This window comes from Schistocerca serialis, unplaced genomic scaffold (assembly GCF_023864345.2).
Source record: "Schistocerca serialis cubense isolate TAMUIC-IGC-003099 unplaced genomic scaffold, iqSchSeri2.2 HiC_scaffold_1265, whole genome shotgun sequence".
NCBI classification, from domain to species: Eukaryota; Metazoa; Arthropoda; class Insecta; order Orthoptera; family Acrididae; genus Schistocerca; species Schistocerca serialis.
The window spans coordinates 39,724-55,722 of record NW_026047475.1 but is presented as its reverse complement, the minus strand read 5'-3'; the positions used below and the strand labels follow the sequence as shown (position 1 = coordinate 55,722).

General features: G+C 53.4%; 52 non-coding genes across 52 annotated transcripts; 22 read left to right on the top strand and 30 right to left on the bottom strand.

The window, feature by feature from the left end:
• The first annotated feature begins 327 nt into the window (after nucleotides 1-327).
• Trnar-acg (transfer RNA arginine (anticodon ACG)) lies at nucleotides 328-400 on the top strand. Its single transcript has one exon. It is a non-coding gene; the product is annotated as a tRNA-Arg (tRNA).
• A 287-nt stretch (nucleotides 401-687) lies between these two features.
• Trnam-cau (transfer RNA methionine (anticodon CAU)) lies at nucleotides 688-759 on the top strand. Its single transcript has one exon. It is a non-coding gene; the product is annotated as a tRNA-Met (tRNA).
• A 245-nt stretch (nucleotides 760-1,004) lies between these two features.
• Nucleotides 1,005-1,076, bottom strand: Trnad-guc (transfer RNA aspartic acid (anticodon GUC)). The gene has a single exon. It is a non-coding gene; the product is annotated as a tRNA-Asp (tRNA).
• Nucleotides 1,077-1,183: 107 nt separating this feature from the next.
• On the bottom strand, nucleotides 1,184-1,255 carry Trnad-guc (transfer RNA aspartic acid (anticodon GUC)). Its single transcript has one exon. It is a non-coding gene; the product is annotated as a tRNA-Asp (tRNA).
• A 107-nt stretch (nucleotides 1,256-1,362) lies between these two features.
• Trnai-uau (transfer RNA isoleucine (anticodon UAU)) lies at nucleotides 1,363-1,454 on the bottom strand. The gene is given in 2 exon segments: nucleotides 1,363-1,398; nucleotides 1,417-1,454. It is a non-coding gene; the product is annotated as a tRNA-Ile (tRNA).
• A 378-nt stretch (nucleotides 1,455-1,832) lies between these two features.
• Nucleotides 1,833-1,905, top strand: Trnar-acg (transfer RNA arginine (anticodon ACG)). Its single transcript has one exon. It is a non-coding gene; the product is annotated as a tRNA-Arg (tRNA).
• Nucleotides 1,906-2,192: 287 nt separating this feature from the next.
• On the top strand, nucleotides 2,193-2,264 carry Trnam-cau (transfer RNA methionine (anticodon CAU)). Its single transcript has one exon. It is a non-coding gene; the product is annotated as a tRNA-Met (tRNA).
• Nucleotides 2,265-2,509: 245 nt separating this feature from the next.
• On the bottom strand, nucleotides 2,510-2,581 carry Trnad-guc (transfer RNA aspartic acid (anticodon GUC)). Its single transcript has one exon. It is a non-coding gene; the product is annotated as a tRNA-Asp (tRNA).
• Nucleotides 2,582-2,688: 107 nt separating this feature from the next.
• Nucleotides 2,689-2,760, bottom strand: Trnad-guc (transfer RNA aspartic acid (anticodon GUC)). The gene has a single exon. It is a non-coding gene; the product is annotated as a tRNA-Asp (tRNA).
• Nucleotides 2,761-2,867: 107 nt separating this feature from the next.
• Nucleotides 2,868-2,959, bottom strand: Trnai-uau (transfer RNA isoleucine (anticodon UAU)). The gene is given in 2 exon segments: nucleotides 2,868-2,903; nucleotides 2,922-2,959. It is a non-coding gene; the product is annotated as a tRNA-Ile (tRNA).
• A 378-nt stretch (nucleotides 2,960-3,337) lies between these two features.
• Trnap-agg (transfer RNA proline (anticodon AGG)) lies at nucleotides 3,338-3,410 on the top strand. Its single transcript has one exon. It is a non-coding gene; the product is annotated as a tRNA-Pro (tRNA).
• A 287-nt stretch (nucleotides 3,411-3,697) lies between these two features.
• On the top strand, nucleotides 3,698-3,769 carry Trnam-cau (transfer RNA methionine (anticodon CAU)). Its single transcript has one exon. It is a non-coding gene; the product is annotated as a tRNA-Met (tRNA).
• A 245-nt stretch (nucleotides 3,770-4,014) lies between these two features.
• Nucleotides 4,015-4,086, bottom strand: Trnad-guc (transfer RNA aspartic acid (anticodon GUC)). Its single transcript has one exon. It is a non-coding gene; the product is annotated as a tRNA-Asp (tRNA).
• Nucleotides 4,087-4,193: 107 nt separating this feature from the next.
• Nucleotides 4,194-4,265, bottom strand: Trnad-guc (transfer RNA aspartic acid (anticodon GUC)). The gene has a single exon. It is a non-coding gene; the product is annotated as a tRNA-Asp (tRNA).
• Nucleotides 4,266-4,372: 107 nt separating this feature from the next.
• Trnai-uau (transfer RNA isoleucine (anticodon UAU)) lies at nucleotides 4,373-4,464 on the bottom strand. Its single transcript is given in 2 exon segments — nucleotides 4,373-4,408; nucleotides 4,427-4,464. It is a non-coding gene; the product is annotated as a tRNA-Ile (tRNA).
• A 378-nt stretch (nucleotides 4,465-4,842) lies between these two features.
• On the top strand, nucleotides 4,843-4,915 carry Trnar-acg (transfer RNA arginine (anticodon ACG)). Its single transcript has one exon. It is a non-coding gene; the product is annotated as a tRNA-Arg (tRNA).
• A 287-nt stretch (nucleotides 4,916-5,202) lies between these two features.
• Nucleotides 5,203-5,274, top strand: Trnam-cau (transfer RNA methionine (anticodon CAU)). Its single transcript has one exon. It is a non-coding gene; the product is annotated as a tRNA-Met (tRNA).
• Nucleotides 5,275-5,519: 245 nt separating this feature from the next.
• On the bottom strand, nucleotides 5,520-5,591 carry Trnad-guc (transfer RNA aspartic acid (anticodon GUC)). Its single transcript has one exon. It is a non-coding gene; the product is annotated as a tRNA-Asp (tRNA).
• Nucleotides 5,592-5,698: 107 nt separating this feature from the next.
• Trnad-guc (transfer RNA aspartic acid (anticodon GUC)) lies at nucleotides 5,699-5,770 on the bottom strand. The gene has a single exon. It is a non-coding gene; the product is annotated as a tRNA-Asp (tRNA).
• Nucleotides 5,771-5,877: 107 nt separating this feature from the next.
• Nucleotides 5,878-5,969, bottom strand: Trnai-uau (transfer RNA isoleucine (anticodon UAU)). Its single transcript is given in 2 exon segments — nucleotides 5,878-5,913; nucleotides 5,932-5,969. It is a non-coding gene; the product is annotated as a tRNA-Ile (tRNA).
• Nucleotides 5,970-6,347: 378 nt separating this feature from the next.
• On the top strand, nucleotides 6,348-6,420 carry Trnar-acg (transfer RNA arginine (anticodon ACG)). The gene has a single exon. It is a non-coding gene; the product is annotated as a tRNA-Arg (tRNA).
• Nucleotides 6,421-6,707: 287 nt separating this feature from the next.
• Nucleotides 6,708-6,779, top strand: Trnam-cau (transfer RNA methionine (anticodon CAU)). Its single transcript has one exon. It is a non-coding gene; the product is annotated as a tRNA-Met (tRNA).
• Nucleotides 6,780-7,024: 245 nt separating this feature from the next.
• Nucleotides 7,025-7,096, bottom strand: Trnad-guc (transfer RNA aspartic acid (anticodon GUC)). Its single transcript has one exon. It is a non-coding gene; the product is annotated as a tRNA-Asp (tRNA).
• Nucleotides 7,097-7,203: 107 nt separating this feature from the next.
• Trnad-guc (transfer RNA aspartic acid (anticodon GUC)) lies at nucleotides 7,204-7,275 on the bottom strand. Its single transcript has one exon. It is a non-coding gene; the product is annotated as a tRNA-Asp (tRNA).
• Nucleotides 7,276-7,382: 107 nt separating this feature from the next.
• Trnai-uau (transfer RNA isoleucine (anticodon UAU)) lies at nucleotides 7,383-7,474 on the bottom strand. The gene is given in 2 exon segments: nucleotides 7,383-7,418; nucleotides 7,437-7,474. It is a non-coding gene; the product is annotated as a tRNA-Ile (tRNA).
• A 378-nt stretch (nucleotides 7,475-7,852) lies between these two features.
• Trnap-agg (transfer RNA proline (anticodon AGG)) lies at nucleotides 7,853-7,925 on the top strand. Its single transcript has one exon. It is a non-coding gene; the product is annotated as a tRNA-Pro (tRNA).
• A 287-nt stretch (nucleotides 7,926-8,212) lies between these two features.
• Trnam-cau (transfer RNA methionine (anticodon CAU)) lies at nucleotides 8,213-8,284 on the top strand. Its single transcript has one exon. It is a non-coding gene; the product is annotated as a tRNA-Met (tRNA).
• Nucleotides 8,285-8,529: 245 nt separating this feature from the next.
• On the bottom strand, nucleotides 8,530-8,601 carry Trnad-guc (transfer RNA aspartic acid (anticodon GUC)). The gene has a single exon. It is a non-coding gene; the product is annotated as a tRNA-Asp (tRNA).
• Nucleotides 8,602-8,708: 107 nt separating this feature from the next.
• Nucleotides 8,709-8,780, bottom strand: Trnad-guc (transfer RNA aspartic acid (anticodon GUC)). Its single transcript has one exon. It is a non-coding gene; the product is annotated as a tRNA-Asp (tRNA).
• Nucleotides 8,781-8,887: 107 nt separating this feature from the next.
• On the bottom strand, nucleotides 8,888-8,979 carry Trnai-uau (transfer RNA isoleucine (anticodon UAU)). The gene is given in 2 exon segments: nucleotides 8,888-8,923; nucleotides 8,942-8,979. It is a non-coding gene; the product is annotated as a tRNA-Ile (tRNA).
• A 378-nt stretch (nucleotides 8,980-9,357) lies between these two features.
• Trnar-acg (transfer RNA arginine (anticodon ACG)) lies at nucleotides 9,358-9,430 on the top strand. Its single transcript has one exon. It is a non-coding gene; the product is annotated as a tRNA-Arg (tRNA).
• A 287-nt stretch (nucleotides 9,431-9,717) lies between these two features.
• On the top strand, nucleotides 9,718-9,789 carry Trnam-cau (transfer RNA methionine (anticodon CAU)). Its single transcript has one exon. It is a non-coding gene; the product is annotated as a tRNA-Met (tRNA).
• Nucleotides 9,790-10,034: 245 nt separating this feature from the next.
• On the bottom strand, nucleotides 10,035-10,106 carry Trnad-guc (transfer RNA aspartic acid (anticodon GUC)). The gene has a single exon. It is a non-coding gene; the product is annotated as a tRNA-Asp (tRNA).
• Nucleotides 10,107-10,213: 107 nt separating this feature from the next.
• Nucleotides 10,214-10,285, bottom strand: Trnad-guc (transfer RNA aspartic acid (anticodon GUC)). The gene has a single exon. It is a non-coding gene; the product is annotated as a tRNA-Asp (tRNA).
• Nucleotides 10,286-10,392: 107 nt separating this feature from the next.
• On the bottom strand, nucleotides 10,393-10,484 carry Trnai-uau (transfer RNA isoleucine (anticodon UAU)). Its single transcript is given in 2 exon segments — nucleotides 10,393-10,428; nucleotides 10,447-10,484. It is a non-coding gene; the product is annotated as a tRNA-Ile (tRNA).
• Nucleotides 10,485-10,862: 378 nt separating this feature from the next.
• On the top strand, nucleotides 10,863-10,935 carry Trnar-acg (transfer RNA arginine (anticodon ACG)). The gene has a single exon. It is a non-coding gene; the product is annotated as a tRNA-Arg (tRNA).
• A 287-nt stretch (nucleotides 10,936-11,222) lies between these two features.
• On the top strand, nucleotides 11,223-11,294 carry Trnam-cau (transfer RNA methionine (anticodon CAU)). Its single transcript has one exon. It is a non-coding gene; the product is annotated as a tRNA-Met (tRNA).
• Nucleotides 11,295-11,539: 245 nt separating this feature from the next.
• Nucleotides 11,540-11,611, bottom strand: Trnad-guc (transfer RNA aspartic acid (anticodon GUC)). Its single transcript has one exon. It is a non-coding gene; the product is annotated as a tRNA-Asp (tRNA).
• A 107-nt stretch (nucleotides 11,612-11,718) lies between these two features.
• Trnad-guc (transfer RNA aspartic acid (anticodon GUC)) lies at nucleotides 11,719-11,790 on the bottom strand. Its single transcript has one exon. It is a non-coding gene; the product is annotated as a tRNA-Asp (tRNA).
• A 107-nt stretch (nucleotides 11,791-11,897) lies between these two features.
• Nucleotides 11,898-11,989, bottom strand: Trnai-uau (transfer RNA isoleucine (anticodon UAU)). Its single transcript is given in 2 exon segments — nucleotides 11,898-11,933; nucleotides 11,952-11,989. It is a non-coding gene; the product is annotated as a tRNA-Ile (tRNA).
• A 378-nt stretch (nucleotides 11,990-12,367) lies between these two features.
• On the top strand, nucleotides 12,368-12,440 carry Trnar-acg (transfer RNA arginine (anticodon ACG)). The gene has a single exon. It is a non-coding gene; the product is annotated as a tRNA-Arg (tRNA).
• A 287-nt stretch (nucleotides 12,441-12,727) lies between these two features.
• Trnam-cau (transfer RNA methionine (anticodon CAU)) lies at nucleotides 12,728-12,799 on the top strand. Its single transcript has one exon. It is a non-coding gene; the product is annotated as a tRNA-Met (tRNA).
• A 245-nt stretch (nucleotides 12,800-13,044) lies between these two features.
• Trnad-guc (transfer RNA aspartic acid (anticodon GUC)) lies at nucleotides 13,045-13,116 on the bottom strand. The gene has a single exon. It is a non-coding gene; the product is annotated as a tRNA-Asp (tRNA).
• Nucleotides 13,117-13,223: 107 nt separating this feature from the next.
• On the bottom strand, nucleotides 13,224-13,295 carry Trnad-guc (transfer RNA aspartic acid (anticodon GUC)). The gene has a single exon. It is a non-coding gene; the product is annotated as a tRNA-Asp (tRNA).
• A 107-nt stretch (nucleotides 13,296-13,402) lies between these two features.
• Trnai-uau (transfer RNA isoleucine (anticodon UAU)) lies at nucleotides 13,403-13,495 on the bottom strand. The gene is given in 2 exon segments: nucleotides 13,403-13,439; nucleotides 13,458-13,495. It is a non-coding gene; the product is annotated as a tRNA-Ile (tRNA).
• A 378-nt stretch (nucleotides 13,496-13,873) lies between these two features.
• Nucleotides 13,874-13,946, top strand: Trnar-acg (transfer RNA arginine (anticodon ACG)). Its single transcript has one exon. It is a non-coding gene; the product is annotated as a tRNA-Arg (tRNA).
• Nucleotides 13,947-14,233: 287 nt separating this feature from the next.
• Trnam-cau (transfer RNA methionine (anticodon CAU)) lies at nucleotides 14,234-14,305 on the top strand. Its single transcript has one exon. It is a non-coding gene; the product is annotated as a tRNA-Met (tRNA).
• Nucleotides 14,306-14,550: 245 nt separating this feature from the next.
• Trnad-guc (transfer RNA aspartic acid (anticodon GUC)) lies at nucleotides 14,551-14,622 on the bottom strand. Its single transcript has one exon. It is a non-coding gene; the product is annotated as a tRNA-Asp (tRNA).
• Nucleotides 14,623-14,729: 107 nt separating this feature from the next.
• Trnad-guc (transfer RNA aspartic acid (anticodon GUC)) lies at nucleotides 14,730-14,801 on the bottom strand. Its single transcript has one exon. It is a non-coding gene; the product is annotated as a tRNA-Asp (tRNA).
• A 107-nt stretch (nucleotides 14,802-14,908) lies between these two features.
• Nucleotides 14,909-15,001, bottom strand: Trnai-uau (transfer RNA isoleucine (anticodon UAU)). The gene is given in 2 exon segments: nucleotides 14,909-14,945; nucleotides 14,964-15,001. It is a non-coding gene; the product is annotated as a tRNA-Ile (tRNA).
• Nucleotides 15,002-15,379: 378 nt separating this feature from the next.
• On the top strand, nucleotides 15,380-15,452 carry Trnar-acg (transfer RNA arginine (anticodon ACG)). Its single transcript has one exon. It is a non-coding gene; the product is annotated as a tRNA-Arg (tRNA).
• A 287-nt stretch (nucleotides 15,453-15,739) lies between these two features.
• Trnam-cau (transfer RNA methionine (anticodon CAU)) lies at nucleotides 15,740-15,811 on the top strand. Its single transcript has one exon. It is a non-coding gene; the product is annotated as a tRNA-Met (tRNA).
• Nucleotides 15,812-15,999: the final 188 nt, after the last annotated feature.

The following is a 15,999-nucleotide window of genomic DNA, read 5'->3' as shown; positions in this document are numbered from 1 at the left end:
TGGCCACAGAAACATACGATCGCCACCTGATGCCATACTGCGACTTTGGCACCTGACTACCAATGCTTCGTGCTATTCTTGTTTCATATGCTACGCTTACATGCACATCAACCGGCTCTCGTCGTCGAGAAAACGCGGGAAAACGCGCGCCTTGCCTTCTGCTACCTGTCGAACAGCGAGAGCAGATGCGTGGCAAGCTCTAAGCTCTGCAGGCGCACTGCGGCCACGCAGCTGCACGAAAGGTACCTTCCTTGGGAGCTTGCTCAGCCATGGAGAACACGTTTCTTAGCGAATTGCACTTGTCTCGTAGAAAGAAGTGCTGCCATTGGCCCTGTGGCGCAACGGATAACGCGTCTGACTACGGATCAGAAGATTCCAGGTTCGAATCCTGGCAGGGTCGGCATTTTGTTAGTTGCCGACGCGTAGCTGGGCAGTGGATTTCGTATGTCGCCGCATCGTGGAGTGCTTTGTTGCTCCTGTGCATCTCGCAGCTGCATGTCGAGTCGATCGTGGTAAATATCGCTGCCTGCAAGCGTCAGCGTAGCGTCAGTGGAGCAAAGTCGAGACAAGTCAAGCTGAGAGCTGTAGGAGATGATACGCAATTAAATACAGGCGTGTGAAAGCGACGCAGACAACACTTCCCAAGTGTCCCACGTCACGTGGCGAAGAGCGGGCGCAAGCCTAGCCAGCAGAGTGGCGCAGTGGAAGCGTGCTGGGCCCATAACCCAGAGGTCCGTGGATCGAAACCACGCTCTGCTAAAATTATTTATTTTGCGGACTGCGTCGAGCTCGATTATTACGCCCACAGCGTGGGCTGGGGCGCTTTGACTCAGCGTTAACAGCAAACCCCGTAATTCTGAAGTGTGAAGAATGCGAGAACCACTTCCTAAGATGTAGCATTTTTTAAGATTTCGCACCAACTACACTCCACGGTCGCAAAGTTAATGCTCTTACGACCCCCATACGGGCAACACTCGAACAGGTTTGTGAGATAAAAATCGCACCTCCCCGGCGGGGAATCGAACCCCGGTCTCCCGCGTGACAGGCGGGGATACTAACCACTATACTACCGAGGATGCGCTGTAGACAGGTGCCCTTGTGCGAGAGATATGGTGCTAGTAGCCGCAAACGTCCTACACTAAGTTCGGCGAGTGATAGAGCAGCAATTAAAAATCGGATGTGCCTCCCCGGCGGGGAATCGAACCCCGGTCTCCCGCGTGACAGGCGGGGATACTAACCACTATACTACCGAGGAAGACGCAGCTAGCGTCTCGAATGCACAATTATGTTACTCAAATAGCTGATACATCTCAAACCTAGCCTCCTGTTGCTGTCAGAGACAGCTGCTATGAAATAAAAGTATGCCCCAGGTGAGGCTCGAACTCACAACCCCGGCATTGCTCACGGCTACTGCCTTATAAGTACCGTGCGCTAACCAATTGCGCCACTGGGCCTACAACACAGCGCTCTCAGTTAGCGGTATTCACTTTGCTGCAAACCAGTGGTGGCCACAGAAACATACGATCGCCACCTGATGCCATACTGCGACTTTGGCACCTGACTACCAATGCTTCGTGCTATTCTTGTTTCATATGCTACGCTTACATGCACATCAACCGGCTCTCGTCGTCGAGAAAACGCGGGAAAACGCGCGCCTTGCCTTCTGCTACCTGTCGAACAGCGAGAGCAGATGCGTGGCAAGCTCTAAGCTCTGCAGGCGCACTGCGGCCACGCAGCTGCACGAAAGGTACCTTCCTTGGGAGCTTGCTCAGCCATGGAGAACACGTTTCTTAGCGAATTGCACTTGTCTCGTAGAAAGAAGTGCTGCCATTGGCCCTGTGGCGCAACGGATAACGCGTCTGACTACGGATCAGAAGATTCCAGGTTCGAATCCTGGCAGGGTCGGCATTTTGTTAGTTGCCGACGCGTAGCTGGGCAGTGGATTTCGTATGTCGCCGCATCGTGGAGTGCTTTGTTGCTCCTGTGCATCTCGCAGCTGCATGTCGAGTCGATCGTGGTAAATATCGCTGCCTGCAAGCGTCAGCGTAGCGTCAGTGGAGCAAAGTCGAGACAAGTCAAGCTGAGAGCTGTAGGAGATGATACGCAATTAAATACAGTCGTGTGAAAGCGACGCAGACAACACTTCCCAAGTGTCCCACGTCACGTGGCGAAGAGCGGGCGCAAGCCTAGCCAGCAGAGTGGCGCAGTGGAAGCGTGCTGGGCCCATAACCCAGAGGTCCGTGGATCGAAACCACGCTCTGCTAAAATTATTTATTTTGCGGACTGCGTCGAGCTCGATTATTACGCCCACAGCGTGGGCTGGGGCGCTTTGACTCAGCGTTAACAGCAAACCCCGTAATTCTGAAGTGTGAAGAATGCGAGAACCACTTCCTAAGATGTAGCATTTTTTAAGATTTCGCACCAACTACACTCCACGGTCGCAAAGTTAATGCTCTTACGACCCCCATACGGGCAACACTCGAACAGGTTTGTGAGATAAAAATCGCACCTCCCCGGCGGGGAATCGAACCCCGGTCTCCCGCGTGACAGGCGGGGATACTAACCACTATACTACCGAGGATGCGCTGTAGACAGGTGCTCTTGTGCGAGAGATATGGTGCTAGTAGCCGCAAACGTCCTACACTAAGTTCGGCGAGTGATAGAGCAGCAATTAAAAATCGGATGTGCCTCCCCGGCGGGGAATCGAACCCCGGTCTCCCGCGTGACAGGCGGGGATACTAACCACTATACTACCGAGGAAGACGCAGCTAGCGTCTCGAATGCACAATTATGTTACTCAAATAGCTGATACATCTCAAACCTAGCCTCCTGTTGCTGTCAGAGACAGCTGCTATGAAATAAAAGTATGCCCCAGGTGAGGCTCGAACTCACAACCCCGGCATTGCTCACGGCTACTGCCTTATAAGTACCGTGCGCTAACCAATTGCGCCACTGGGGCTACAACACAGCGCTCACAGTTAGCGGTATTCACTTTGCTGCAAACCAGTGGTGGCCACAGAAACATACGATCGCCACCTGATGCCATACTGCGACTTTGGCACCTGACTACCAATGCTTCGTGCTATTCTTGTTTCATGTGCTACGCTTACATGCACATCAACCGGCTCTCGTCGTCGAGAAAACGCGGGAAAACGCGCGCCTTGCCTTCTGCTACCTGTCGAACAGCGAGAGCAGATGCGTGGCAAGCTCTAAGCTCTGCAGGCGCACTGCGGCCACGCAGCTGCACGAAAGGTACCTTCCTTGGGAGCTTGCTCAGCCATGGAGAACACGTTTCTTAGCGAATTGCACTTGTCTCGTAGAAAGAAGTGCTGCCATTGGCCCTGTGGCGCAACGGATAACGCGTCTGACTAGGGATCAGAAGATTCCAGGTTCGAATCCTGGCAGGGTCGGCATTTTGTTAGTTGCCGACGCGTAGCTGGGCAGTGGATTTCGTATGTCGCCGCATCGTGGAGTGCTTTGTTGCTCCTGTGCATCTCGCAGCTGCATGTCGAGTCGATCGTGGTAAATATCGCTGCCTGCAAGCGTCAGCGTAGCGTCAGTGGAGCAAAGTCGAGACAAGTCAAGCTGAGAGCTGTAGGAGATGATACGCAATTAAATACAGGCGTGTGAAAGCGACGCAGACAACACTTCCCAAGTGTCCCACGTCACGTGGCGAAGAGCGGGCGCAAGCCTAGCCAGCAGAGTGGCGCAGTGGAAGCGTGCTGGGCCCATAACCCAGAGGTCCGTGGATCGAAACCACGCTCTGCTAAAATTATTTATTTTGCGGACTGCTTCGAGCTCGATTATTACGCCCACAGCGTGGGCTGGGGCGCTTTGACTCAGCGTTAACAGCAAACCCCGTAATTCTGAAGTGTGAAGAATGCGAGAACCACTTCCTAAGATGTAGCATTTTTTAAGATTTCGCACCAACTACACTCCACGGTCGCAAAGTTAATGCTCTTACGACCCCCATACGGGCAACACTCGAACAGGTTTGTGAGATAAAAATCGCACCTCCCCGGCGGGGAATCGAACCCCGGTCTCCCGCGTGACACGCGGGGATACTAACCACTATACTACCGAGGATGCGCTGTAGACAGGTGCCCTTGTGCGAGAGATATGGTGCTAGTAGCCGCAAACGTCCTACACTAAGTTCGGCGAGTGATAGAGCAGCAATTAAAAATCGGATGTGCCTCCCCGGCGGGGAATCGAACCCCGGTCTCCCGCGTGACAGGCGGGGATACTAACCACTATACTACCGAGGAAGACGCAGCTAGCGTCTCGAATGCACAATTATGTTACTCAAATAGCTGATACATCTCAAACCTAGCCTCCTGTTGCTGTCAGAGACAGCTGCTATGAAATAAAAGTATGCCCCAGGTGAGGCTCGAACTCACAACCCCGGCATTGCTCACGGCTACTGCCTTATAAGTACCGTGCGCTAACCAATTGCGCCACTGGGGCTACAACACAGCGCTCTCAGTTAGCGGTATTCACTTTGCTGCAAACCAGTGGTGGCCACAGAAACATACGATCGCCACCTGATGCCATACTGCGACTTTGGCACCTGACTACCAATGCTTCGTGCTATTCTTGTTTCATATGCTACGCTTACATGCACATCAACCGGCTCTCGTCGTCGAGAAAACGCGGGAAAACGCGCGCCTTGCCTTCTGCTACCTGTCGAACAGCGAGAGCAGATGCGTGGCAAGCTCTAAGCTCTGCAGGCGCACTGCGGCCACGCAGCTGCACGAAAGGTACCTTCCTTGGGAGCTTGCTCAGCCATGGAGAACACGTTTCTTAGCGAATTGCACTTGTCTCGTAGAAAGAAGTGCTGCCATTGGCCCTGTGGCGCAACGGATAACGCGTCTGACTACGGATCAGAAGATTCCAGGTTCGAATCCTGGCAGGGTCGGCATTTTGTTAGTTGCCGACGCGTAGCTGGGCAGTGGATTTCGTATGTCGCCGCATCGTGGAGTGCTTTGTTGCTCCTGTGCATCTCGCAGCTGCATGTCGAGTCGATCGTGGTAAATATCGCTGCCTGCAAGCGTCAGCGTAGCGTCAGTGGAGCAAAGTCGAGACAAGTCAAGCTGAGAGCTGTAGGAGATGATACGCAATTAAATACAGGCGTGTGAAAGCGACGCAGACAACACTTCCCAAGTGTCCCACGTCACGTGGCGAAGAGCGGGCGCAAGCCTAGCCAGCAGAGTGGCGCAGTGGAAGCGTGCTGGGCCCATAACCCAGAGGTCCGTGGATCGAAACCACGCTCTGCTAAAATTATTTATTTTGCGGACTGCGTCGAGCTCGATTATTACGCCCACAGCGTGGGCTGGGGCGCTTTGACTCAGCGTTAACAGCAAACCCCGTAATTCTGAAGTGTGAAGAATGCGAGAACCACTTCCTAAGATGTAGCATTTTTTAAGATTTCGCACCAACTACACTCCACGGTCGCAAAGTTAATGCTCTTACGACCCCCATACGGGCAACACTCGAACAGGTTTGTGAGATAAAAATCGCACCTCCCCGGCGGGGAATCGAACCCCGGTCTCCCGCGTGACAGGCGGGGATACTAACCACTATACTACCGAGGATGCGCTGTAGACAGGTGCCCTTGTGCGAGAGATATGGTGCTAGTAGCCGCAAACGTCCTACACTAAGTTCGGCGAGTGATAGAGCAGCAATTAAAAATCGGATGTGCCTCCCCGGCGGGGAATCGAACCCCGGTCTCCCGCGTGACAGGCGGGGATACTAACCACTATACTACCGAGGAAGACGCAGCTAGCGTCTCGAATGCACAATTATGTTACTCAAATAGCTGATACATCTCAAACCTAGCCTCCTGTTGCTGTCAGAGACAGCTGCTATGAAATAAAAGTATGCCCCAGGTGAGGCTCGAACTCACAACCCCGGCATTGCTCACGGCTACTGCCTTATAAGTACCGTGCGCTAACCAATTGCGCCACTGGGCCTACAACACAGCGCTCTCAGTTAGCGGTATTCACTTTGCTGCAAACCAGTGGTGGCCACAGAAACATACGATCGCCACCTGATGCCATACTGCGACTTTGGCACCTGACTACCAATGCTTCGTGCTATTCTTGTTTCATATGCTACGCTTACATGCACATCAACCGGCTCTCGTCGTCGAGAAAACGCGGGAAAACGCGCGCCTTGCCTTCTGCTACCTGTCGAACAGCGAGAGCAGATGCGTGGCAAGCTCTAAGCTCTGCAGGCGCACTGCGGCCACGCAGCTGCACGAAAGGTACCTTCCTTGGGAGCTTGCTCAGCCATGGAGAACACGTTTCTTAGCGAATTGCACTTGTCTCGTAGAAAGAAGTGCTGCCATTGGCCCTGTGGCGCAACGGATAACGCGTCTGACTACGGATCAGAAGATTCCAGGTTCGAATCCTGGCAGGGTCGGCATTTTGTTAGTTGCCGACGCGTAGCTGGGCAGTGGATTTCGTATGTCGCCGCATCGTGGAGTGCTTTGTTGCTCCTGTGCATCTCGCAGCTGCATGTCGAGTCGATCGTGGTAAATATCGCTGCCTGCAAGCGTCAGCGTAGCGTCAGTGGAGCAAAGTCGAGACAAGTCAAGCTGAGAGCTGTAGGAGATGATACGCAATTAAATACAGTCGTGTGAAAGCGACGCAGACAACACTTCCCAAGTGTCCCACGTCACGTGGCGAAGAGCGGGCGCAAGCCTAGCCAGCAGAGTGGCGCAGTGGAAGCGTGCTGGGCCCATAACCCAGAGGTCCGTGGATCGAAACCACGCTCTGCTAAAATTATTTATTTTGCGGACTGCGTCGAGCTCGATTATTACGCCCACAGCGTGGGCTGGGGCGCTTTGACTCAGCGTTAACAGCAAACCCCGTAATTCTGAAGTGTGAAGAATGCGAGAACCACTTCCTAAGATGTAGCATTTTTTAAGATTTCGCACCAACTACACTCCACGGTCGCAAAGTTAATGCTCTTACGACCCCCATACGGGCAACACTCGAACAGGTTTGTGAGATAAAAATCGCACCTCCCCGGCGGGGAATCGAACCCCGGTCTCCCGCGTGACAGGCGGGGATACTAACCACTATACTACCGAGGATGCGCTGTAGACAGGTGCCCTTGTGCGAGAGATATGGTGCTAGTAGCCGCAAACGTCCTACACTAAGTTCGGCGAGTGATAGAGCAGCAATTAAAAATCGGATGTGCCTCCCCGGCGGGGAATCGAACCCCGGTCTCCCGCGTGACAGGCGGGGATACTAACCACTATACTACCGAGGAAGACGCAGCTAGCGTCTCGAATGCACAATTATGTTACTCAAATAGCTGATACATCTCAAACCTAGCCTCCTGTTGCTGTCAGAGACAGCTGCTATGAAATAAAAGTATGCCCCAGGTGAGGCTCGAACTCACAACCCCGGCATTGCTCACGGCTACTGCCTTATAAGTACCGTGCGCTAACCAATTGCGCCACTGGGGCTACAACACAGCGCTCACAGTTAGCGGTATTCACTTTGCTGCAAACCAGTGGTGGCCACAGAAACATACGATCGCCACCTGATGCCATACTGCGACTTTGGCACCTGACTACCAATGCTTCGTGCTATTCTTGTTTCATGTGCTACGCTTACATGCACATCAACCGGCTCTCGTCGTCGAGAAAACGCGGGAAAACGCGCGCCTTGCCTTCTGCTACCTGTCGAACAGCGAGAGCAGATGCGTGGCAAGCTCTAAGCTCTGCAGGCGCACTGCGGCCACGCAGCTGCACGAAAGGTACCTTCCTTGGGAGCTTGCTCAGCCATGGAGAACACGTTTCTTAGCGAATTGCACTTGTCTCGTAGAAAGAAGTGCTGCCATTGGCCCTGTGGCGCAACGGATAACGCGTCTGACTAGGGATCAGAAGATTCCAGGTTCGAATCCTGGCAGGGTCGGCATTTTGTTAGTTGCCGACGCGTAGCTGGGCAGTGGATTTCGTATGTCGCCGCATCGTGGAGTGCTTTGTTGCTCCTGTGCATCTCGCAGCTGCATGTCGAGTCGATCGTGGTAAATATCGCTGCCTGCAAGCGTCAGCGTAGCGTCAGTGGAGCAAAGTCGAGACAAGTCAAGCTGAGAGCTGTAGGAGATGATACGCAATTAAATACAGGCGTGTGAAAGCGACGCAGACAACACTTCCCAAGTGTCCCACGTCACGTGGCGAAGAGCGGGCGCAAGCCTAGCCAGCAGAGTGGCGCAGTGGAAGCGTGCTGGGCCCATAACCCAGAGGTCCGTGGATCGAAACCACGCTCTGCTAAAATTATTTATTTTGCGGACTGCGTCGAGCTCGATTATTACGCCCACAGCGTGGGCTGGGGTGCTTTGACTCAGCGTTAACAGCAAACCCCGTAATTCTGAAGTGTGAAGAATGCGAGAACCACTTCCTAAGATGTAGCATTTTTTAAGATTTCGCACCAACTACACTCCACGGTCGCAAAGTTAATGCTCTTACGACCCCCATACGGGCAACACTCGAACAGGTTTGTGAGATAAAAATCGCACCTCCCCGGCGGGGAATCGAACCCCGGTCTCCCGCGTGACAGGCGGGGATACTAACCACTATACTACCGAGGATGCGCTGTAGACAGGTGCCCTTGTGCGAGAGATATGGTGCTAGTAGCCGCAAACGTCCTACACTAAGTTCGGCGAGTGATAGAGCAGCAATTAAAAATCGGATGTGCCTCCCCGGCGGGGAATCGAACCCCGGTCTCCCGCGTGACAGGCGGGGATACTAACCACTATACTACCGAGGAAGACGCAGCTAGCGTCTCGAATGCACAATTATGTTACTCAAATAGCTGATACATCTCAAACCTAGCCTCCTGTTGCTGTCAGAGACAGCTGCTATGAAATAAAAGTATGCCCCAGGTGAGGCTCGAACTCACAACCCCGGCATTGCTCACGGCTACTGCCTTATAAGTACCGTGCGCTAACCAATTGCGCCACTGGGGCTACAACACAGCGCTCTCAGTTAGCGGTATTCACTTTGCTGCAAACCAGTGGTGGCCACAGAAACATACGATCGCCACCTGATGCCATACTGCGACTTTGGCACCTGACTACCAATGCTTCGTGCTATTCTTGTTTCATATGCTACGCTTACATGCACATCAACCGGCTCTCGTCGTCGAGAAAACGCGGGAAAACGCGCGCCTTGCCTTCTGCTACCTGTCGAACAGCGAGAGCAGATGCGTGGCAAGCTCTAAGCTCTGCAGGCGCACTGCGGCCACGCAGCTGCACGAAAGGTACCTTCCTTGGGAGCTTGCTCAGCCATGGAGAACACGTTTCTTAGCGAATTGCACTTGTCTCGTAGAAAGAAGTGCTGCCATTGGCCCTGTGGCGCAACGGATAACGCGTCTGACTACGGATCAGAAGATTCCAGGTTCGAATCCTGGCAGGGTCGGCATTTTGTTAGTTGCCGACGCGTAGCTGGGCAGTGGATTTCGTATGTCGCCGCATCGTGGAGTGCTTTGTTGCTCCTGTGCATCTCGCAGCTGCATGTCGAGTCGATCGTGGTAAATATCGCTGCCTGCAAGCGTCAGCGTAGCGTCAGTGGAGCAAAGTCGAGACAAGTCAAGCTGAGAGCTGTAGGAGATGATACGCAATTAAATACAGGCGTGTGAAAGCGACGCAGACAACACTTCCCAAGTGTCCCACGTCACGTGGCGAAGAGCGGGCGCAAGCCTAGCCAGCAGAGTGGCGCAGTGGAAGCGTGCTGGGCCCATAACCCAGAGGTCCGTGGATCGAAACCACGCTCTGCTAAAATTATTTATTTTGCGGACTGCTTCGAGCTCGATTATTACGCCCACAGCGTGGGCTGGGGCGCTTTGACTCAGCGTTAACAGCAAACCCCGTAATTCTGAAGTGTGAAGAATGCGAGAACCACTTCCTAAGATGTAGCATTTTTTAAGATTTCGCACCAACTACACTCCACGGTCGCAAAGTTAATGCTCTTACGACCCCCATACGGGCAACACTCGAACAGGTTTGTGAGATAAAAATCGCACCTCCCCGGCGGGGAATCGAACCCCGGTCTCCCGCGTGACAGGCGGGGATACTAACCACTATACTACCGAGGATGCGCTGTAGACAGGTGCCCTTGTGCGAGAGATATGGTGCTAGTAGCCGCAAACGTCCTACACTAAGTTCGGCGAGTGATAGAGCAGCAATTAAAAATCGGATGTGCCTCCCCGGCGGGGAATCGAACCCCGGTCTCCCGCGTGACAGGCGGGGATACTAACCACTATACTACCGAGGAAGACGCAGCTAGCGTCTCGAATGCACAATTATGTTACTCAAATAGCTGATACATCTCAAACCTAGCCTCCTGTTGCTGTCAGAGACAGCTGCTATGAAATAAAAGTATGCCCCAGGTGAGGCTCGAACTCACAACCCCGGCATTGCTCACGGCTACTGCCTTATAAGTACCGTGCGCTAACCAATTGCGCCACTGGGGCTACAACACAGCGCTCTCAGTTAGCGGTATTCACTTTGCTGCAAACCAGTGGTGGCCACAGAAACATACGATCGCCACCTGATGCCATACTGCGACTTTGGCACCTGACTACCAATGCTTCGTGCTATTCTTGTTTCATATGCTACGCTTACATGCACATCAACCGGCTCTCGTCGTCGAGAAAACGCGGGAAAACGCGCGCCTTGCCTTCTGCTACCTGTCGAACAGCGAGAGCAGATGCGTGGCAAGCTCTAAGCTCTGCAGGCGCACTGCGGCCACGCAGCTGCACGAAAGGTACCTTCCTTGGGAGCTTGCTCAGCCATGGAGAACACGTTTCTTAGCGAATTGCACTTGTCTCGTAGAAAGAAGTGCTGCCATTGGCCCTGTGGCGCAACGGATAACGCGTCTGACTACGGATCAGAAGATTCCAGGTTCGAATCCTGGCAGGGTCGGCATTTTGTTAGTTGCCGACGCGTAGCTGGGCAGTGGATTTCGTATGTCGCCGCATCGTGGAGTGCTTTGTTGCTCCTGTGCATCTCGCAGCTGCATGTCGAGTCGATCGTGGTAAATATCGCTGCCTGCAAGCGTCAGCGTAGCGTCAGTGGAGCAAAGTCGAGACAAGTCAAGCTGAGAGCTGTAGGAGATGATACGCAATTAAATACAGGCGTGTGAAAGCGACGCAGACAACACTTCCCAAGTGTCCCACGTCACGTGGCGAAGAGCGGGCGCAAGCCTAGCCAGCAGAGTGGCGCAGTGGAAGCGTGCTGGGCCCATAACCCAGAGGTCCGTGGATCGAAACCACGCTCTGCTAAAATTATTTATTTTGCGGACTGCTTCGAGCTCGATTATTACGCCCACAGCGTGGGCTGGGGCGCTTTGACTCAGCGTTAACAGCAAACCCCGTAATTCTGAAGTGTGAAGAATGCGAGAACCACTTCCTAAGATGTAGCATTTTTTAAGATTTCGCACCAACTACACTCCACGGTCGCAAAGTTAATGCTCTTACGACCCCCATACGGGCAACACTCGAACAGGTTTGTGAGATAAAAATCGCACCTCCCCGGCGGGGAATCGAACCCCGGTCTCCCGCGTGACACGCGGGGATACTAACCACTATACTACCGAGGATGCGCTGTAGACAGGTGCCCTTGTGCGAGAGATATGGTGCTAGTAGCCGCAAACGTCCTACACTAAGTTCGGCGAGTGATAGAGCAGCAATTAAAAATCGGATGTGCCTCCCCGGCGGGGAATCGAACCCCGGTCTCCCGCGTGACAGGCGGGGATACTAACCACTATACTACCGAGGAAGACGCAGCTAGCGTCTCGAATGCACAATTATGTTACTCAAATAGCTGATACATCTCAAACCTAGCCTCCTGTTGCTGTCAGAGACAGCTGCTATGAAATAAAAGTATGCCCCAGGTGAGGCTCGAACTCACAACCCCGGCATTGCTCACGGCTACTGCCTTATAAGTACCGTGCGCTAACCAATTGCGCCACTGGGGCTACAACACAGCGCTCTCAGTTAGCGGTATTCACTTTGCTGCAAACCAGTGGTGGCCACAGAAACATACGATCGCCACCTGATGCCATACTGCGACTTTGGCACCTGACTACCAATGCTTCGTGCTATTCTTGTTTCATATGCTACGCTTACATGCACATCAACCGGCTCTCGTCGTCGAGAAAACGCGGGAAAACGCGCGCCTTGCCTTCTGCTACCTGTCGAACAGCGAGAGCAGATGCGTGGCAAGCTCTAAGCTCTGCAGGCGCACTGCGGCCACGCAGCTGCACGAAAGGTACCTTCCTTGGGAGCTTGCTCAGCCATGGAGAACACGTTTCTTAGCGAATTGCACTTGTCTCGTAGAAAAAAGTGCTGCCATTGGCCCTGTGGCGCAACGGATAACGCGTCTGACTACGGATCAGAAGATTCCAGGTTCGAATCCTGGCAGGGTCGGCATTTTGTTAGTTGCCGACGCGTAGCTGGGCAGTGGATTTCGTATGTCGCCACATCGTGGAGTGCTTTGTTGCTCCTGTGCATCTCGCAGCTGCATGTCGAGTCGATCGTGGTAAATATCGCTGCCTGCAAGCGTCAGCGTAGCGTCAGTCGAGCAAAGTCGAGACAAGTCAAGCTGAGAGCTGTAGGAGATGATACGCAATTAAATACAGGCGTGTGAAAGCGACGCAGACAACACTTCCCAAGTGTCCCACGTCACGTGGCGAAGAGCGGGCGCAAGCCTAGCCAGCAGAGTGGCGCAGTGGAAGCGTGCTGGGCCCATAACCCAGAGGTCCGTGGATCGAAACCACGCTCTGCTAAAATTATTTATTTTGCGGACTGCGTCGAGCTCGATTATTACGCCCACAGCGTGGGCTGGGGCGCTTTGACTCAGCGTTAACAGCAAACCCCGTAATTCTGAAGTGTGAAGAATGCGAGAACCACTTCCTAAGATGTAGCATTTTTTAAGATTTCGCACCAACTACACTCCACGGTCGCAAAGTTAATGCTCTTACGACCCCCATACGGGCAACACTCGAACAGGTTTGTGAGATAAAAATCGCACCTCCCCGGCGGGGAATCGAACCCCGGTCTCCCGCGTGACAGGCGGGGATACTAACCACTATACTACCGAGGATGCGCTGTAGACAGGTGCCCTTGTGCGAGAGATATGGTGCTAGTAGCCGCAAACGTCCTACACTAAGTTCGGCGAGTGATAGAGCAGCAGTTAAAAATCGTATGTGCCTCCCCGGCGGGGAATCGAACCCCGGTCTCCCGCGTGACACGCGGGGATACTAACCACTATACTACCGAGGAAGACGCAGCTAGCGTCTCGAATGCACAATTATGTTACTCAAATAGCTGATACATCTCAAACCTAGCCTCCTGTTGCTGTCAGAGACAGCTGCTATGAAATAAAAGTATGCCCCAGGTGAGGGCTCGAACTCACAACCCCGGCATTGCTCACGGCTACTGCCTTATAAGTACCGTGCGCTAACCAATTGCGCCACTGGGGCTACAACACAGCGCTCTCAGTTAGCGGTATTCACTTTGCTGCAAACCAGTGGTGGCCACAGAAACATACGATCGCCACCTGATGCCATACTGCGACTTTGGCACCTGACTACCAATGCTTCGTGCTATTCTTGTTTCATATGCTACGCTTACATGCACATCAACCGGCTCTCGTCGTCGAGAAAACGCGGGAAAACGCGCGCCTTGCCTTCTGCTACCTGTCGAACAGCGAGAGCAGATGCGTGGCAAGCTCTAAGCTCTGCAGGCGCACTGCGGCCACGCAGCTGCACGAAAGGTACCTTCCTTGGGAGCTTGCTCAGCCATGGAGAACACGTTTCTTAGCGAATTGCACTTGTCTCGTAGAAAGAAGTGCTGCCATTGGCCCTGTGGCGCAACGGATAACGCGTCTGACTACGGATCAGAAGATTCCAGGTTCGAATCCTGGCAGGGTCGGCATTTTGTTAGTTGCCGACGCGTAGCTGGGCAGTGGATTTCGTATGTCGCCGCATCGTGGAGTGCTTTGTTGCTCCTGTGCATCTCGCAGCTGCATGTCGAGTCGATCGTGGTAAATATCGCTGCCTGCAAGCGTCAGCGTAGCGTCAGTCGAGCAAAGTCGAGACAAGTCAAGCTGAGAGCTGTAGGAGATGATACGCAATTAAATACAGGCGTGTGAAAGCGACGCAGACAACACTTCCCAAGTGTCCCACGTCACGTGGCGAAGAGCGGGCGCAAGCCTAGCCAGCAGAGTGGCGCAGTGGAAGCGTGCTGGGCCCATAACCCAGAGGTCCGTGGATCGAAACCACGCTCTGCTAAAATTATTTATTTTGCGGACTGCGTCGAGCTCGATTATTACGCCCACAGCGTGGGCTGGGGCGCTTTGACTCAGCGTTAACAGCAAACCCCGTAATTCTGAAGTGTGAAGAATGCGAGAACCACTTCCTAAGATGTAGCATTTTTTAAGATTTCGCACCAACTACACTCCACGGTCGCAAAGTTAATGCTCTTACGACCCCCATACGGGCAACACTCGAACAGGTTTGTGAGATAAAAATCGCACCTCCCCGGCGGGGAATCGAACCCCGGTCTCCCGCGTGACAGGCGGGGATACTAACCACTATACTACCGAGGATGCGCTGTAGACAGGTGCCCTTCTGCGAGAGATATGGTGCTAGTAGCCGCAAACGTCCTACACTAAGTTCGGCGAGTGATAGAGCAGCAATTAAAAATCGGATGTGCCTCCCCGGCGGGGAATCGAACCCCGGTCTCCCGCGTGACACGCGGGGATACTAACCACTATACTACCGAGGAAGACGCAGCTAGCGTCTCGAATGCACAATTATGTTACTCAAATAGCTGATACATCTCAAACCTAGCCTCCTGTTGCTGTCAGAGACAGCTGCTATGAAATAAAAGTATGCCCCAGGTGAGGGCTCGAACTCACAACCCCGGCATTGCTCACGGCTACTGCCTTATAAGTACCGTGCGCTAACCAATTGCGCCACTGGGGCTACAACACAGCGCTCTCAGTTAGCGGTATTCACTTTGCTGCAAACCAGTGGTGGCCACAGAAACATACGATCGCCACCTGATGCCATACTGCGACTTTGGCACCTGACTACCAATGCTTCGTGCTATTCTTGTTTCATATGCTACGCTTACATGCACATCAACCGGCTCTCGTCGTCGAGAAAACGCGGGAAAACGCGCGCCTTGCCTTCTGCTACCTGTCGAACAGCGAGAGCAGATGCGTGGCAAGCTCTAAGCTCTGCAGGCGCACTGCGGCCACGCAGCTGCACGAAAGGTACCTTCCTTGGGAGCTTGCTCAGCCATGGAGAACACGTTTCTTAGCGAATTGCACTTGTCTCGTAGAAAGAAGTGCTGCCATTGGCCCTGTGGCGCAACGGATAACGCGTCTGACTACGGATCAGAAGATTCCAGGTTCGAATCCTGGCAGGGTCGGCATTTTGTTAGTTGCCGACGCGTAGCTGGGCAGTGGATTTCGTATGTCGCCGCATCGTGGAGTGCTTTGTTGCTCCTGTGCATCTCGCAGCTGCATGTCGAGTCGATCGTGGTAAATATCGCTGCCTGCAAGCGTCAGCGTAGCGTCAGTGGAGCAAAGTCGAGACAAGTCAAGCTGAGAGCTGTAGGAGATGATACGCAATTAAATACAGGCGTGTGAAAGCGACGCAGACAACACTTCCCAAGTGTCCCACGTCACGTGGCGAAGAGCGGGCGCAAGCCTAGCCAGCAGAGTGGCGCAGTGGAAGCGTGCTGGGCCCATAACCCAGAGGTCCGTGGATCGAAACCACGCTCTGCTAAAATTATTTATTTTGCGGACTGCGTCGAGCTCGATTATTACGCCCACAGCGTGGGCTGGGGTGCTTTGACTCAGCGTTAACAGCAAACCCCGTAATTCTGAAGTGTGAAGAATGCGAGAACCACTTCCTAAGATGTAGCATTTTTTAAGATTTCGCACCAACTACACTCCACGGTCGCAAAGTTAATG